At 45.3% G+C, this 13,761-nt stretch overlaps 1 long non-coding RNA gene across 1 annotated transcript; it reads left to right on the forward strand.

Moving 5' to 3' along the window:
* The first annotated feature begins 1,748 nt into the window (after positions 1 to 1,748).
* Positions 1,749 to 6,978, forward strand: LOC146019770 (uncharacterized). The gene is made up of 3 exons (XR_014450670.1): positions 1,749 to 1,974; positions 3,382 to 3,403; positions 6,874 to 6,978. It is a non-coding gene; the product is annotated as an uncharacterized LOC146019770 (long non-coding RNA).
* The last annotated feature ends 6,783 nt before the right edge of the window (positions 6,979 to 13,761 follow it).

A 13,761-nucleotide genomic window follows, 5' to 3' on the forward strand; every position in this document is an offset into this window, starting at 1 on the left:
ACACCCAGCGTCTGCAAGTGCTGGGTAAACAGAGGAAACAGGCTGCCGGCCGGGGCCCTCCTCCATGTAGCTGTGGATGCCGGCGGCCATGTTTCTGTAGCCGCAGCCCGCAGACATGTTCTAAAAGACTACAGGAACATGGCCACCGGCAGTGTAACGTAGGTAAGGCGGCCGCGGCCCGAAGCACTCGTGTCAGAGCGGCCTGGGGGGCACATGGCACCCTGCCCCCCGGCCCAGCCCGCCCCTGCCCCTGACGTTTGATGTAGCATGCATTGGAATCTGCTACCGATGTCAATGTGTGCTTCATTCTACATAACTTACATTATGTAAAACTATAAACACAACACTTAGAACAAACATTCCCACTCAACCTCCCAAAAATATAGAATAAGTGACATGCCAATCATCTCTGTTGCTCCTAGCAACGTGACCGACCATTCCCCAACTCCATCTAACATATACTGTAATACAAACATTACTGGTCTACTTCTGCACAAATGTAGCACACTTTAACTTGCCTCTTCTTCACATGCTCCCTCTCACGAACTTGTGGAGCTACCACATTAATCTCCGCGGTTATGTCATCCCAAATCTTCCATTTCCTGGTGTGTGTCAGCTTCTCCTGTGGACACTCTATCCAATCCCTTGCATGGGGTACCAGAATGGCAAGCTCCTGCGGTTCGAATGCCATGTTCCTGGTGTCTGGATCCTCTGTTGGACTCTTTTGACCATGACCACGGCCACGGCCACGGCCACCTGTCGCTGTACCTGAAGTGCTGGCCATGCTACTATCTTGGGAAGCCACCTGCTGTGTTCCCAATGATTCTGCTGAGGCAGAAGATGGCCCAGCTGCCTGCTCTCCTCCAAATGCCTGTTGTTGAAGGGGCACATAGGAGGTGCTGGAGTCCAGGCGTTCCATGAGGCTCTGGAAGTCTTGCTCTCCCTCAGAATGAGAGCCAGCCATGTTTGCAACACCATTTTGTGGTTCTAGCACACCTTTATATACTATTTCTGTCAGTGGCGTACTTCAGCCCCACCCTGTGTGTTTTTTTTTTTTGCGGCAGCGTTCCGTACGGCAGCGTTCCGTACGGCTGCGTACGCCGTGCTGTTTGTGCGGCGCATAGGCCACGCCCATAGTAGTGTCAATTCGAATTTACAAAACCTGGCGTACCTTCAAAGTCTAATTTAGGTGAAATGTTGTAATATTTTCTATAATGGCCACCTCCAACGTTATAAAATCATAAATGCTATCTGTGAATGTTCATTAGTACTGTGCTATTGTTGTGAATGTACCAAAAATGTAAGTAACCCAATCCATTTGGAAATCCACCCCACAAGTCATGCAATAGTCATCACTGATGTCATGCACAACACATGTGATAGGCCTATAAATAGTGGTTTGATGCTAGATTAATTTGTCTCTAGATCTGTATTGCGGCCGGGTCTAAGGTAAGCTCTCCCATGGTCATTGTAGAGATGATATACATTAACAATGTAAGGGTAATAATGTATGCAACATTTGTTCACATATCAAAGATTTTTTGGTCAGCAAAGGCTTGCTAGCATTAATGAATCATGTTAGCTGGCCACCATTTAACACACAGGTGTTAAACCTGTGGGCCACCATATATTGGTGAACTACATGTCCCATCAATAGCTGAAATGTGTCCCATACTGTTACAGTTCACAATGGAGGTTATTCATGTTACAACATTCCCTTTCACACCATCTGAAGGCGCACACTTTGATGTCCCATGCATTTTCACCTAACATATTTCTTTCAATTTGTCATTCATGTGTCAGACTACATGATTTCATGATCAATTGTTCTCATATATAATACTTCATTAGTGTTTAGGTGTTAAATGTAAGAGAGATATTTGTGTTTACATAGTTGTGTGGTGAGGTAATATTCTTGTTACATCATTGTAGATCATTATGGATATTCGGGACTTCACTGGGCGGCCGTCTATTGTACGTATGGATTCATATAATTCTACTAATTTTTTGGGATGAGCATTCTTTGCATAGGTGTTCCATTTCATTTGATCATTTTATTGTAGGTTGCTGAAGCAATGATGGACTTTGTGGCTAATGGGCTAAGGGCACTTGCGGCTCAACCCACTCGTCGCCCAAGGAGGCCAGGACATGCAAGAATCTTTCGCACACGGGTGACACTCTTTGGGATGCCCGATGATGAGGTACTTACTAGGTACCGGTTACCCCCACATGTAATTCTAGATATACTCTCTTTAATTGTGAGTGATCTAGAACCTCTTCATGGGCTCACAATGGCAATTCCGCCTCACACTCAGCTGCTGGCGGTCTTGCATTTCTGCACCTCAGGATCATTCCAACAAGTAGTGGCAGTACTTGCTGGAATATCCCAGCCTGCTTTCAGCAGAATCCTGAGGCGTGTGACGTCAGCCATGTTTAGGCGCAAGGGGCACTTCATGGCCATGTCTTTTGCCCAAGAGACCCTTCACAGAAGCCAGCAGGCATTCCATCAAATTGCTGGCTTCCCTAATGTGATAGGGGCTGTGGATGGCACCCATGTACCATTTGTGCCTCCATCACGAAGTGAGAAGATCTATAGGAACCGAAAATTGTTCCACTCACTCAACGTGATGGTGGTATGTGGCCCATCCATGGAAATTCTCGCTTTCAACTCGAAGTTTCCCGGAAGTGCCCATGACTCTCATGTTATCCGACAAACCGGGATTTGGCAGAGACTCCAAGAGCTTGAAGGCCGTGATGCGTGGGTTCTGGGTGACTCCGATTACCCATGTACGCCCTGGCTGCTTACGCCGTACAGCTCCCCAGCACCAGGCCCACAGGAGGCATTCAATAGGGCGCATGTTGCCACCAGGCAAGTGGTGGAGCGCTCAATTGGCCTGTTAAAGGGTCGATTTAGAGTGCTCCACCGGACTGGTGGTGACTTACAGTATGCGCCTGAAATGGTGTCGAGGATTGTGGGCTTTTGTGCATTCTTTCACAACATAGCTGTGCGGCGTGAGATACCCTTTGATGAGTGGGATGTTCCATCTGAGCCGCAAGATCCTCCCCTGCGCCCATCCCGCTCCCCGGAAAGCCGTCGGGGATACCAGCTGCGGGACTCTGTTGCCCAAAGATTCTTCAGGTACATTTTTGAATGTTGCACAGACCAACCCAATTTCTGATCAATTACACCCATGAAGGTGGAAAAGTATGTTAATTTTGTGTCCTCGAAATTGACAATTACGCACCATGGCCTCTTAATGCCAATATCAATTGCACTATGTATTATGTTTGAGGTGTATTGGTTTTAGACCAATATTGCAGGTCACACTTATACCTTGTTCATAGATTTTAAAATGTTCTTTTATGTTTCCAATATTGTAGCTGAGGTTATCATCCATGTCTGGTGAGTAGATTGTTTTTCATACTTTTTTCACCATGTATGTTTGGTATGTTGGTGTGTTGGTGATTATTTTCTTTGTAGATTTAATATATATATATATATATATATATATATATATATATATATATATATCTCTCACAAGTGGTCCGGCACTGCCACGTAGTAAATGCAAATGAACCTGCCCGGGTGCTCGCTCAATCGTCAGCTTACATAAGCTGACCACATATAGACTTCCCCAAATAAGAACGTCACTCCAGGTCTTTTTTTGAAATCAAGTGCGGTTTTTACTGCTGTCTACGGCGTTTCGGGCCAAGCCCGTCTTCAGGACATACTCAGTTATACAAACATAAGTGACTGACATTTATACCCGTGTTAAACTTACCCATCCCGGCGCTGCCCGCTCTCTCCTCCGTCCACCGGCGTGTTCTCCGTCCCACTTCCGGGTTGGTCTCCCGGAAATGACGTATCGCCGTCCAGGGACAGTATGATCGACGGGCAGCACTGCGATGCACTGTGTAGTGTGTCTGAAACAATACAAAACAAACAAATGCAAAACATTATCGATAACTAGCCCCAACATATTATATATCTTGTGTGGTAAAAACTTGTATGTGATGTGTACATTACAAATGTGGGGTCTTTCTATCTGTGACGTTTCTGCATCTGTCATATGCACAATATGTGTGATGCTCTATGTGTTATAATATATGTGATCACTAGATGGCACTGGTGTATTGGTGTACATCAAGTGTACCAATATTACATGTGGACAATAGATAATAAACATTATTGACAATACATACATTTCCACTCATTAAAATTTAAATAATTAAATAAATAATAAATAATGAAAATATCTTAGCTAAAAAACTATTAGTGTGCTACTAAATGGTGTGTATCACTCAGGGGGCATGTCACTGGTCCCTGGGTTGGAATTTAGCCGTGTCCACTCAAAGTGGATCGGCCCAATTCCACCGGTTCTCCCCAGTCGGCTTCCTCCCTTGTGTCGACACCTACTATTTCTGTCTCACCAAAAAAATCAACAATTCAAAGTGAAAAATAACTTAAAGAAACTTGTGTCAAAACTCAAATCCAACTTAACTGTGTCAATTTTAATGTGAGATACTAAAAAATTAAAATGTTAAAAATAATCTGCTAAACAATGTGTGCTCTTTTTATTTTTTTATTTTTTAGCACTATCTGCATGTTTACTCTGGATCTTATCTGGCTGTCTTCCCAGTTACACTTTATAGTTTATCAAATCTATATTACTCTATGTTTTTCATATTTGTATGGCTTTTATGGTTTTAGACTTAGTCATTAGATTTAGATGGCAAGGTGGTCCCTATTTATCCGGGCCTACCTGACATCTAATGGAGAAATCTAGAGATCCTTGTTACAAGAAGCACCCGAGATGATTGGCTTCATTGAGCCCATGTGGGCTGACTGTATTGAGCTTGTGAATCCACTTACTCTCCAAACGTAATAGCTGCTTATCCCTATCGCCACCCCTAAGGGAGGCTGGGATGTGGTCGATCATCCGGTATCTCAATGCCGCGATGTTATGCTTGGCCAAGGCAAAGTGACGAGCCACTGCTTGTTCACTTGTGCCACTAATCAGGGCAGCCCTTATGGCTGTCCTGTGCTGGGCCATCCTCTCCTTGAACTGTGTCACCGTCTTGCCTACATAATGTAGGCCACACGGACACGATATCAGGTACACAACGTACCGTGTGGTACATGTCAAGGCAAACCTGATTTTGTATGTTCTGCCCGAGAAAGGGTGGCTGAATGTGTCACCCACAACCATGTGACTGCAGGTGGCACATCCCAGACACCTGTAACACCCTGCTTTCCTGGAGAGAAAGTGTGTGGGTCTATTCGTCCCTCTCCCCGTTATGTCAGTTTTTACCAGGATGTCCTTCAAGTTCGGGCCCCTGATGTAGCTGGGGACTAAACGTGTCCCTTTCAAACTTTTCAGGTCGGGGTCGCTGTTGATAATTGGCCAAATGGATTTAATCTCTTTAACCATTACCGGGCTCTTATTCGTGAAATGGGTCACCCACATGAAAGATTGTTGTTCTTCCCTTTTCTTGTCTTTCTTTGTTTGTAGTAGGAGCTCATCTCGGTTAACCCTACTGGCCTTGTCTCTGGCTTTTATGAGGTCTTTTTTGCAATATCCTCTTGCATTTGCATTTGTTTGTTTTGTATTGTTTCAGACACACTACACAGTGCATCGCAGTGCTGCCCGTCGATCATACTGTCCCTGGACGGCGATACGTCATTTCCGGGAGACCAACCCGGAAGTGGGACGGAGAACACGCCGGTGGACGGAGGAGAGAGCGGGCAGCGCCGGGATGGGTAAGTTTAACACGGGTATAAATGTCAGTCACTTATGTTTGTATAACTGAGTATGTCCTGAAGACGGGCTTGGCCCGAAACGCCGTAGACAGCAGTAAAAACCGCACTTGATTTCAAAAAAAGACCTGGAGTGACGTTCTTATTTGGGGAAGTCTATATATATATATATATATATATATATATATATATATATATATATATATATATATATATATATATATATATATATATATATATATATATATATATATATATATATATATATATATATATATATATATATTTTGTTGGGTGTTTTTTTTTTTATATATTTGAAGTAGGAGCCAGGCAGGCAGCCAGCTTAGGTGTATAATGTGTCCAATATAATGGTGTAGTCAGGAGAACTGCTAGTATGTGTATGTGTTTTTTCTTATAAATGTACGCATACACATAAATGCATACAGTAAGTAATGCGAAGTACAGCTATGCGATGCCAACCGATAGCAAGCGTTGCTTGGCGGTGCGATGTTTTAGCCGATTCTTGTAGCGCATACACATTGTGCATGTCAAAATGAATAATAAAGTTAATACCAAATACTACACTTAACAACCAATCACAGGACATGAATATTTTACATGTGCCATTGCTAAAATGGCTTCATATCAAAGAGCAGCGCCCTTCAGCACTGGGGAGCTGCTTGCCCTGGTCTCCGTTATGGAGCGGAGGCTGGGGCAGGCAGGTCCCTATATTTCAAATAGGGACAAGCTCCGGGCCTACGTTGCAGCCCGGGGCCGAATATTCGCGCGCACAAATGTGCGGAGGACCGTAGCCCAGCTGGAGAGGCGATGGTCCGACCTGCGTTGGCGGCAGCCGGATTTACTTTTGAGGTGGCGTCTTGAACGCTGTAAGTATTGACGCAAAACACACATAATTAACAGTGAATGTTTTCATTTTCACATTATTAAATAATTATATTACATGAGGTCAATTGGGTGTTGATGATATAGAAATGGCATATACTATATGTGTGATACTTCCTCTATCACATGCATTAATGTGGATATGATATGTACTTGTTATAGTAATTAGAATGTCAAATGACACTCAACCATTTTGTTTGTTTAACTCACAGTGCGGGAGAGAGCCAGACAGGCCCGTGAGGAGGGCCGTGAGGAGGGCCATGAGGAGGCCCAGGAGGAGGCCCAGGAGGAGGCCCCGGAGGTGGCCCAGGAGGTGGAGGTAGAGGTGGAGGGCCAGGTGGAGGTGGAGGAGGAGGAGGAGGCGGGACAGGTGGAGATGGAGGAGGAGGAGTATACACACACCCCTCCCCCTAGCCACTCACCAACCTCCTCATTCCCATTTCCTTCCCCACCCAGCTACCCTGGTCATGAGGAGGCAGACCTACCCCCCTACCCAACTACCCACCACCCAGCAACGTTGAGCCGGAAATGGGTGTGGAGCTGGCAGGCAGTGGTAAGTAGACCTAATGCCTCATTACTGACTTATTTAGGTACAGTTTGTTATGTCGCACAGCTGATTACATTTTGCTATAATATAGTAAAGACTAGTCCAAACAAATGGATAACAACAGACACGCTTTGGGGTTATAGGGCCATGCTGCAAACGTGGAATCTGGAGGCTCATGTAGGTGATGAGTGTTTATTTATGGAGGGTCTTTGTATAGAAGCAACAATAAAACATCAATGGAATATGGGCAGGCCTGATTTATACTGGAGTCACAAGTGGGCAGTTCCCCTGGGCCCCCCTCTAGCCAGTGGGCCCGTGTTGTTGCCATGTATATTTGACAACTATTATGTAGGATGGATTTACCTTAGAAATTGTTTGGTGTATGGAAGCGGATTAGTGCTGCACTTTCACCTATCTGGCAATGTGACAATGATTCAGGAAGTAAGGGGTAGAGGGACTAGCCTAACCTTTTAATGTGGTTTCTATCTATCTATCTATCTATCTATCATGCAGTTTAGCTATTAAGCAGTGACATGCAGGTATATATGTATGGCAAAATGTGACAAGTTTTAGTGGATGTAGCTTTCTAGTAGATTGGTGAGTGTTAAGGCAGGACAAGTGTGAGTGAGGCTCAAGTGTTGTTGTGATTTTGATACAAACATTGGCAATTTTATCAGTCACATATTCTGTAGTGTAAGCCACTGTATGTGTTTGTGTGGCACCATAATAGTTTTTTTTTCCATTAGAAACACTATTGCCTATGTAATTGTTTGTATGTATGATTTCTCATGCTGTAGGTACTTAGGATTGACTGTACAATGTCTACCTGAATAGCATAATTAATGTTGAACCCCCTTTAACATGCCCACAGATGACCAGAGGGAAGAAGGCGAGGGTGTCAGAGGGGCCCTCCTCAGGCTGCGCCAGCACCTGCTGATCCTGGCTGCAGATGTGCAGGACCTCTGCGACCTGCTGCTGTGAATTGTTTTTTTTTGTATGTAAATACATTTTTTTGTGGAAACTTAGAAGTGGTCTGTGTGTTATTGTATTATTTTACAGTATAAGTATAAATAGTGATGTTTATTTATGTAAGGTGCAAAAGGTATATACAGTATATAGATGGGTTTATGGCATACAAGTGCTAGAAAGTGAAGGGTAATGTAAAGATGTACATAGTGTGTTGATGTGTATGTGTGTGTTTGCATGTGAAGAATAATTTATGATATAATATGCATACATAGCACATGGGCGTAAAGGGGCAAGAAAGAATGTGGTGAACTTAGCATGATGTAAGGGTTAATCTAAAGTGGTAGTAAAGTGTTTAATTATCAATTTGAGAAATAATAGATGACCATTAAAAACAATCCCTTTTTAATGAGGTTGCCTAATTGCATAAGTGGGTCATGTAACAGATTTCGGTGTTCAGAGAATAGTGGTGAATTGTGCGAATGCAGAGGACCGGTGGGCGTTTCTTCGTACCATGTCCGCACAGCGGACCGCTCTGAAATATACGCACCAACCAGAATAACCTCCAGTGTGATTTACTACCGCAGACTCGCAGAGGCATCTAATGTGACCTGCTCCCTGGCTGGGCGCTGGGAGAGGTAGGACGGAGGGAGAGCCAGGACATAACTTCAGAGAGTGATTGTTTACTTTGTTCTGGCTGACTGAATGTCCTGGGGGGGGGGGGGGGGGGGCAACGCCCTAATCGCCCCCCTCTAAATCTGTCCCTGCCTCCTTCTCTATTGCATACCTCCCAGCTGTCACGATTACAGCGGGACAGTCCCGATTTTCGGGGCCTGTCCCGCTGTCCCACCCGCGGCAGGCATTGTCCTGCTGCGGGGGGGTGGCAGTTGGGAGACCCCCCAATCTAATAGAATAGACGCTGTGCGCATGCGCACAGCGTCTATTCTCGTATGAAAATGAGGTTGCAGCTAATTAGCATAAGCATACCCCTCATTTGCATACGCCCCACCCCTTGGGAGGTTTGCTATTACCCATGTTAGACATGCACTTAGCCAATGTGATGGGAGCAGAGTTTAAAAGTCGGAGAGAAACAGGTCTATAAAGATGGACATAGAGGGTGATTCAGGATGGTTTGCGAAAGCAAACGCTTTCTTTAATGGACAAAACCATGTGCACTGCAGGTGGGGCAGATGTAACATGTGCAGAGAGAGTTACATTTGGGTGAGTTATATTGTTTCTGTGCAGGGTAAATAATGGCTGCTTTATTTTTACACTGCAATATACTGTAGATATCATGTGAACACAGGCCACCCAAATCTAACTCCCCCTGCACCTGTTACATCTGCCTCACCTGCAGTGCAGCATGGTTTTGTCTTTTTAAGAAGGAGTTTGCTTTTGCAAACCAACCTGAATTAGTACCATAATCACATCTGGTTTGTTTCGGTGAGCTGTAATCGTCAATGTTCAAAATCACTTACAAGCACAAAATGAGATCACATTTGTGACATAAACCTTGTCAAAATCATTTCTAACCTAAAACATGCAGCACAGCACTTAACATTGTGGGCGAAATGTAATGGGAGGCGATTTTTTTTTTTGCGTTTTTTTCCGCAAAATATGCCGTTTTCGGGCATTTCCCGAAAATCACATATTTTATAGGGTGCGATTTGCGGCAAAAATCGCATTTTTTAAAGGTGCGATTTTTAGTTAGACTAAAAATCGCATCCAGATGTTTTCCCATTAAAAAGTATAGAACTCGCATATTTAATGGGTTGCGATTTCTAGTAAAGGTTACTAAAAATCTCAAAAAAAATAGACCAGGTTCTGCCTGGCGATTTTATCAGAAACATGCACAGATCATTGAGATCTGCGCATGGTTCTGTTGTAAAAAAAATAGTTAAAACCAAAAAAAAACGGCGTGCGGTCCCCCTCCTAAGCATAACTAGCCCCGGGCTCAAAAAGCCGGTGCTGGTATCATAAAATCAGAGGGACAAACAAATAGGGGTTCCCTTGATTTAATGAAACCAGCACCAGGCTCAAGGTCCAGCGCTGGTTCCCAAAATACAGGGGACAAAATGACTAGGGGTCCCCCGTATTTTAAGAACCAGCACCAGACCCAACCAGCCAGCAGGGTAATGCCACAGCCGGGGGACACTTATTATATAAGGTCAGCATGGGCAGGGGTCCTGGTCCTGGGGAAGTGGGGACCCCCCCAATGAAGGGGTCCCCCCCCCTCCAGGACTTACCAGCCCATGCTGAAAGTCCGGGGCTGTCCCCGATGCCCCTGGGCGGTGGGCATCGGGCTGATGAAAAGTGTAAAAAAAAGAATAAAAACTATTGTCTTCTACTGTAGAACTATGAGTCCCAGCAAGCCTACCCCGCATGCCTGGACTTGGAGAACCACAAGTCCAAGCATGCGGGGCATTAAAGGGCCCGCTGGCACTTGTAGTTCCACAGTACAAAAAATAGTTAAATAAAACACACTGACACCCTGAAAAATAAAAGTTTTATACATACATAACACACACATACTGATACTTACCTACCTTGAGCCCGTAGGTCGGTCCCTGGATCCTGGGTCCGGGGCTCCAGGGCTGAAGAGTCCGGTTCCGGGGCTTTGGTCCTGGTTCCGGGGCTGGTCCGGGGCTCCAGGGCTGAAGAGTCCGGTTCCGGGGCCTTGGTCCTGGTTCCGGGGCTGGTCCGGGGTCCGACTTTCTCGGCTCCTGATTGGCCGCCAGAGGAAAGGCGCAGAAGATGAAACATCTCTGCGCCTCTCCAGTCCGTGAGCGGGTACCAGCCGGGAGCAGCACGTCTGCCGGAGAAGATGCCGAGGTCGTCGCCGGGGACCAGGTGAGTAGGATTTCCTTCCTTAGGTACCCCTTTTGGACTACTTCGGATCCTGGACCCCGGAGACATCAGCCCTGGAGCCCAGGTCCCTGGACCAGCCCCGGAACCAGGACTTGTTTGAAGAATTTGTTAGGAGAATAAGCTCTCCCTCCTTCATTGTTTTACTTTTACTCCCCACCTATATGCAGGGCAGCCAAGAGAGGGGAGGGGTGGGGCGGGTACTAATTGCTTGGGCTTGCTGGAGGGGCCCTGGTCCGACCACTCCCTTCCCCCTCCGTCCCTCCTGAGCATCAACAGAAGCACACACTTGTACAGCATGTGCTGAGCTGTGCTGACAGCAGGATCAGCATGAGCATCTCACAGCAGGAGAGCTCATGCTGAGCCTGCTGTCAGCATAGCACATGCTGTAGGTGTGTACTGCTGCTGAGTTTAGAGTTTTCTTTCACCCCCCCACGAAACATTTTGGGGTGTGGCCTAAGTGTGTGAAGTGACCACACCTCCCACACTTAGGCCACGCCCCAAAATGTTACTGGGGCCCAGCATTTCTCTCGGCTGTGCTGTGCTCTACTGTGCTGTACTGTACTGTGCTCTACTGTACTGTACTATGCTGTACTGTGCTGTGCTCTACTATACTGTACTGTGCTGGGCTCTACTGTACTGTACTATGCTGTACTGTACTGTGCTCTACTGTACTGTGCTCTACTGTACTGTACTATGCTGTACTGTGCTCTACTGTACTGTACTGTACTGTGCTCTACTGTACTGTGCTGTGCTGTACTGTGCTGTTTATTTATGATCATTTTTTATTCATGCTTGTCCTGTATTTTTCATATTATTGACACAAATAAAAACATTTCAAATAAAATTGTAAAAAAACAAACATTTCCCTCTACAATTGAATAGAGGCGCAGTGATTACCTGGCAGGAGTAATTTCCTCCACCCTTGTGACCAGAACATATCATGTCATCCTGGATAATGGTGGTACTACTGCTGGTGGAGGTGCCGTCATTGTACAGAAGGTCACATACGGCCTGACCTATGAGGGGAGTCCTCACCTTCTGGAGTGTTCGAGGGTACGGCAGATTCACTGTGGAATACAGTAAGTGATAAACCCACGGGACAGTAGGGCAGCACGGATAGTGTAATGGTTAGCATTGCTGACTCACATTACTGATCCCCACCCTAACTGTGTGGAGTTTGTATATTCTCTCCATGCCAGTGTGGGTTCCCCTGGATACTTTGGTTTCCTCACACAGTCCCCCAAAAATATATTGGTAGATTAATTGGCTTCCAACAGAATTAACCAGTGGTGGTTGATTTACTTAGATGAAAGTTCTATTGAAGATGTTGCTATGGGCAACAAATCAGATACTAACATCTAGAAGGTGTAAAAATAAATAAGAAGTTCTTTATGGAGCATTCGAATTAGTTATATGTTGATAATTGCATTCATTGTCCTAATTGGATGCTACTATTAACAATTTTTTTTTCAAACATATTTATTGGGTTTTTTAGCAAGTGTTACAAATGGTACATATCAAAGAGTATATTTTGCGTACATAGCTACAACAACGCCGGGTCAAACATCATCAATAAAGACAAAGTATAAGAATTTGAAGGGTGAAAAAAAACCCGGGTATTGTCCCACTCGCCGAGACCCGCGTCCAACGGCTCTGAGGACCTATAAGCTTGATCTAATCAGAAAAGGGGGAGATTTATCTGGGCTAGAGTCCACGGTCCCAGACTAGGGGGGGGGGGAGAGTCAGAGGGTGGAGAGGGAGGGGGGGTGTAATTTGCAGTTGGTCTGTATCAGACCATAGATGCGAGAGGAAGTGCACCTTAGTATAGGATGGCATCACATCACAGTAACAGACGTCATAGGCAATGCTGGAACCTAAATCTTTAGTTTGACACACAGATACATTGGACTAAACCCTTCCAAATATTTACTAGGGGGCATTCAAATGTGGTGTTTTTGACATCATTATGGCGGCTCTTCCGCTTGAAGTGGGCCCCACCTTGCGCCTGGTGTTAGTCATAGGGTTGATTGCATCTGAGCATCATATATTTCGTAGTTCATTGTGCGGGTTCATTAGCACACGCAGGGGGGGTTTCTGAGTACCCAGAAACCCCCCCCCCAGGAGTCTACGGGCCATAGACTGAAAGCTGAGGGTCCCCTCTTTCCATGGGTACAAGAATTTTAAAAATCGGCCCTTGGGAACCGGAGATATCTGACTTCAAAGCAGTGGTCCCCATCCAAGCCTGTTAATTGCGCTTTCCAGTCAGATATTTCAGGTTCTGTCTGACCTAGAGATTTTCTGAGGGTATATTCCAAAATCTGGGACTCTCCCCCTTTGCTGGACACTAGTAGCTTGTCTCTACTGTTCTCAGAACCAGAGATATCAGCCTTCCAGCAACTGGTTACTGCTCCAGCTCCACACACCTGGTATGTAGTTTTATATACTCGTTGGCAGATTGCTCTGCCTCCTGAACTCTGATCCCCTAGTCCCCAATACTATTTGGTAGGTCGGGTTCTCTAGTTTTTATTCCATTAAAATCTAAGAAATCTATTTCCGGGAACTGGAGATATCTGCAGTCAAGCAAGCTGTCCTCCCACCAGAAAATGATGAATAATAAGCCCACTCCACTATACACCCCTCCTCTGCGTATTAAACATCCTCTACCACCCTTGAAGTTTTGTATCAGGGCCCCTTCATTCAGCCCAATGCCCCCTTCTTC

The sequence above is a fragment of the Crinia signifera genome, chromosome 7, assembly GCF_055691185.1.
Source record: "Crinia signifera chromosome 7, ASM5569118v1, whole genome shotgun sequence".
In the NCBI taxonomy this organism is placed as follows: Eukaryota; Metazoa; Chordata; class Amphibia; order Anura; family Myobatrachidae; genus Crinia; species Crinia signifera.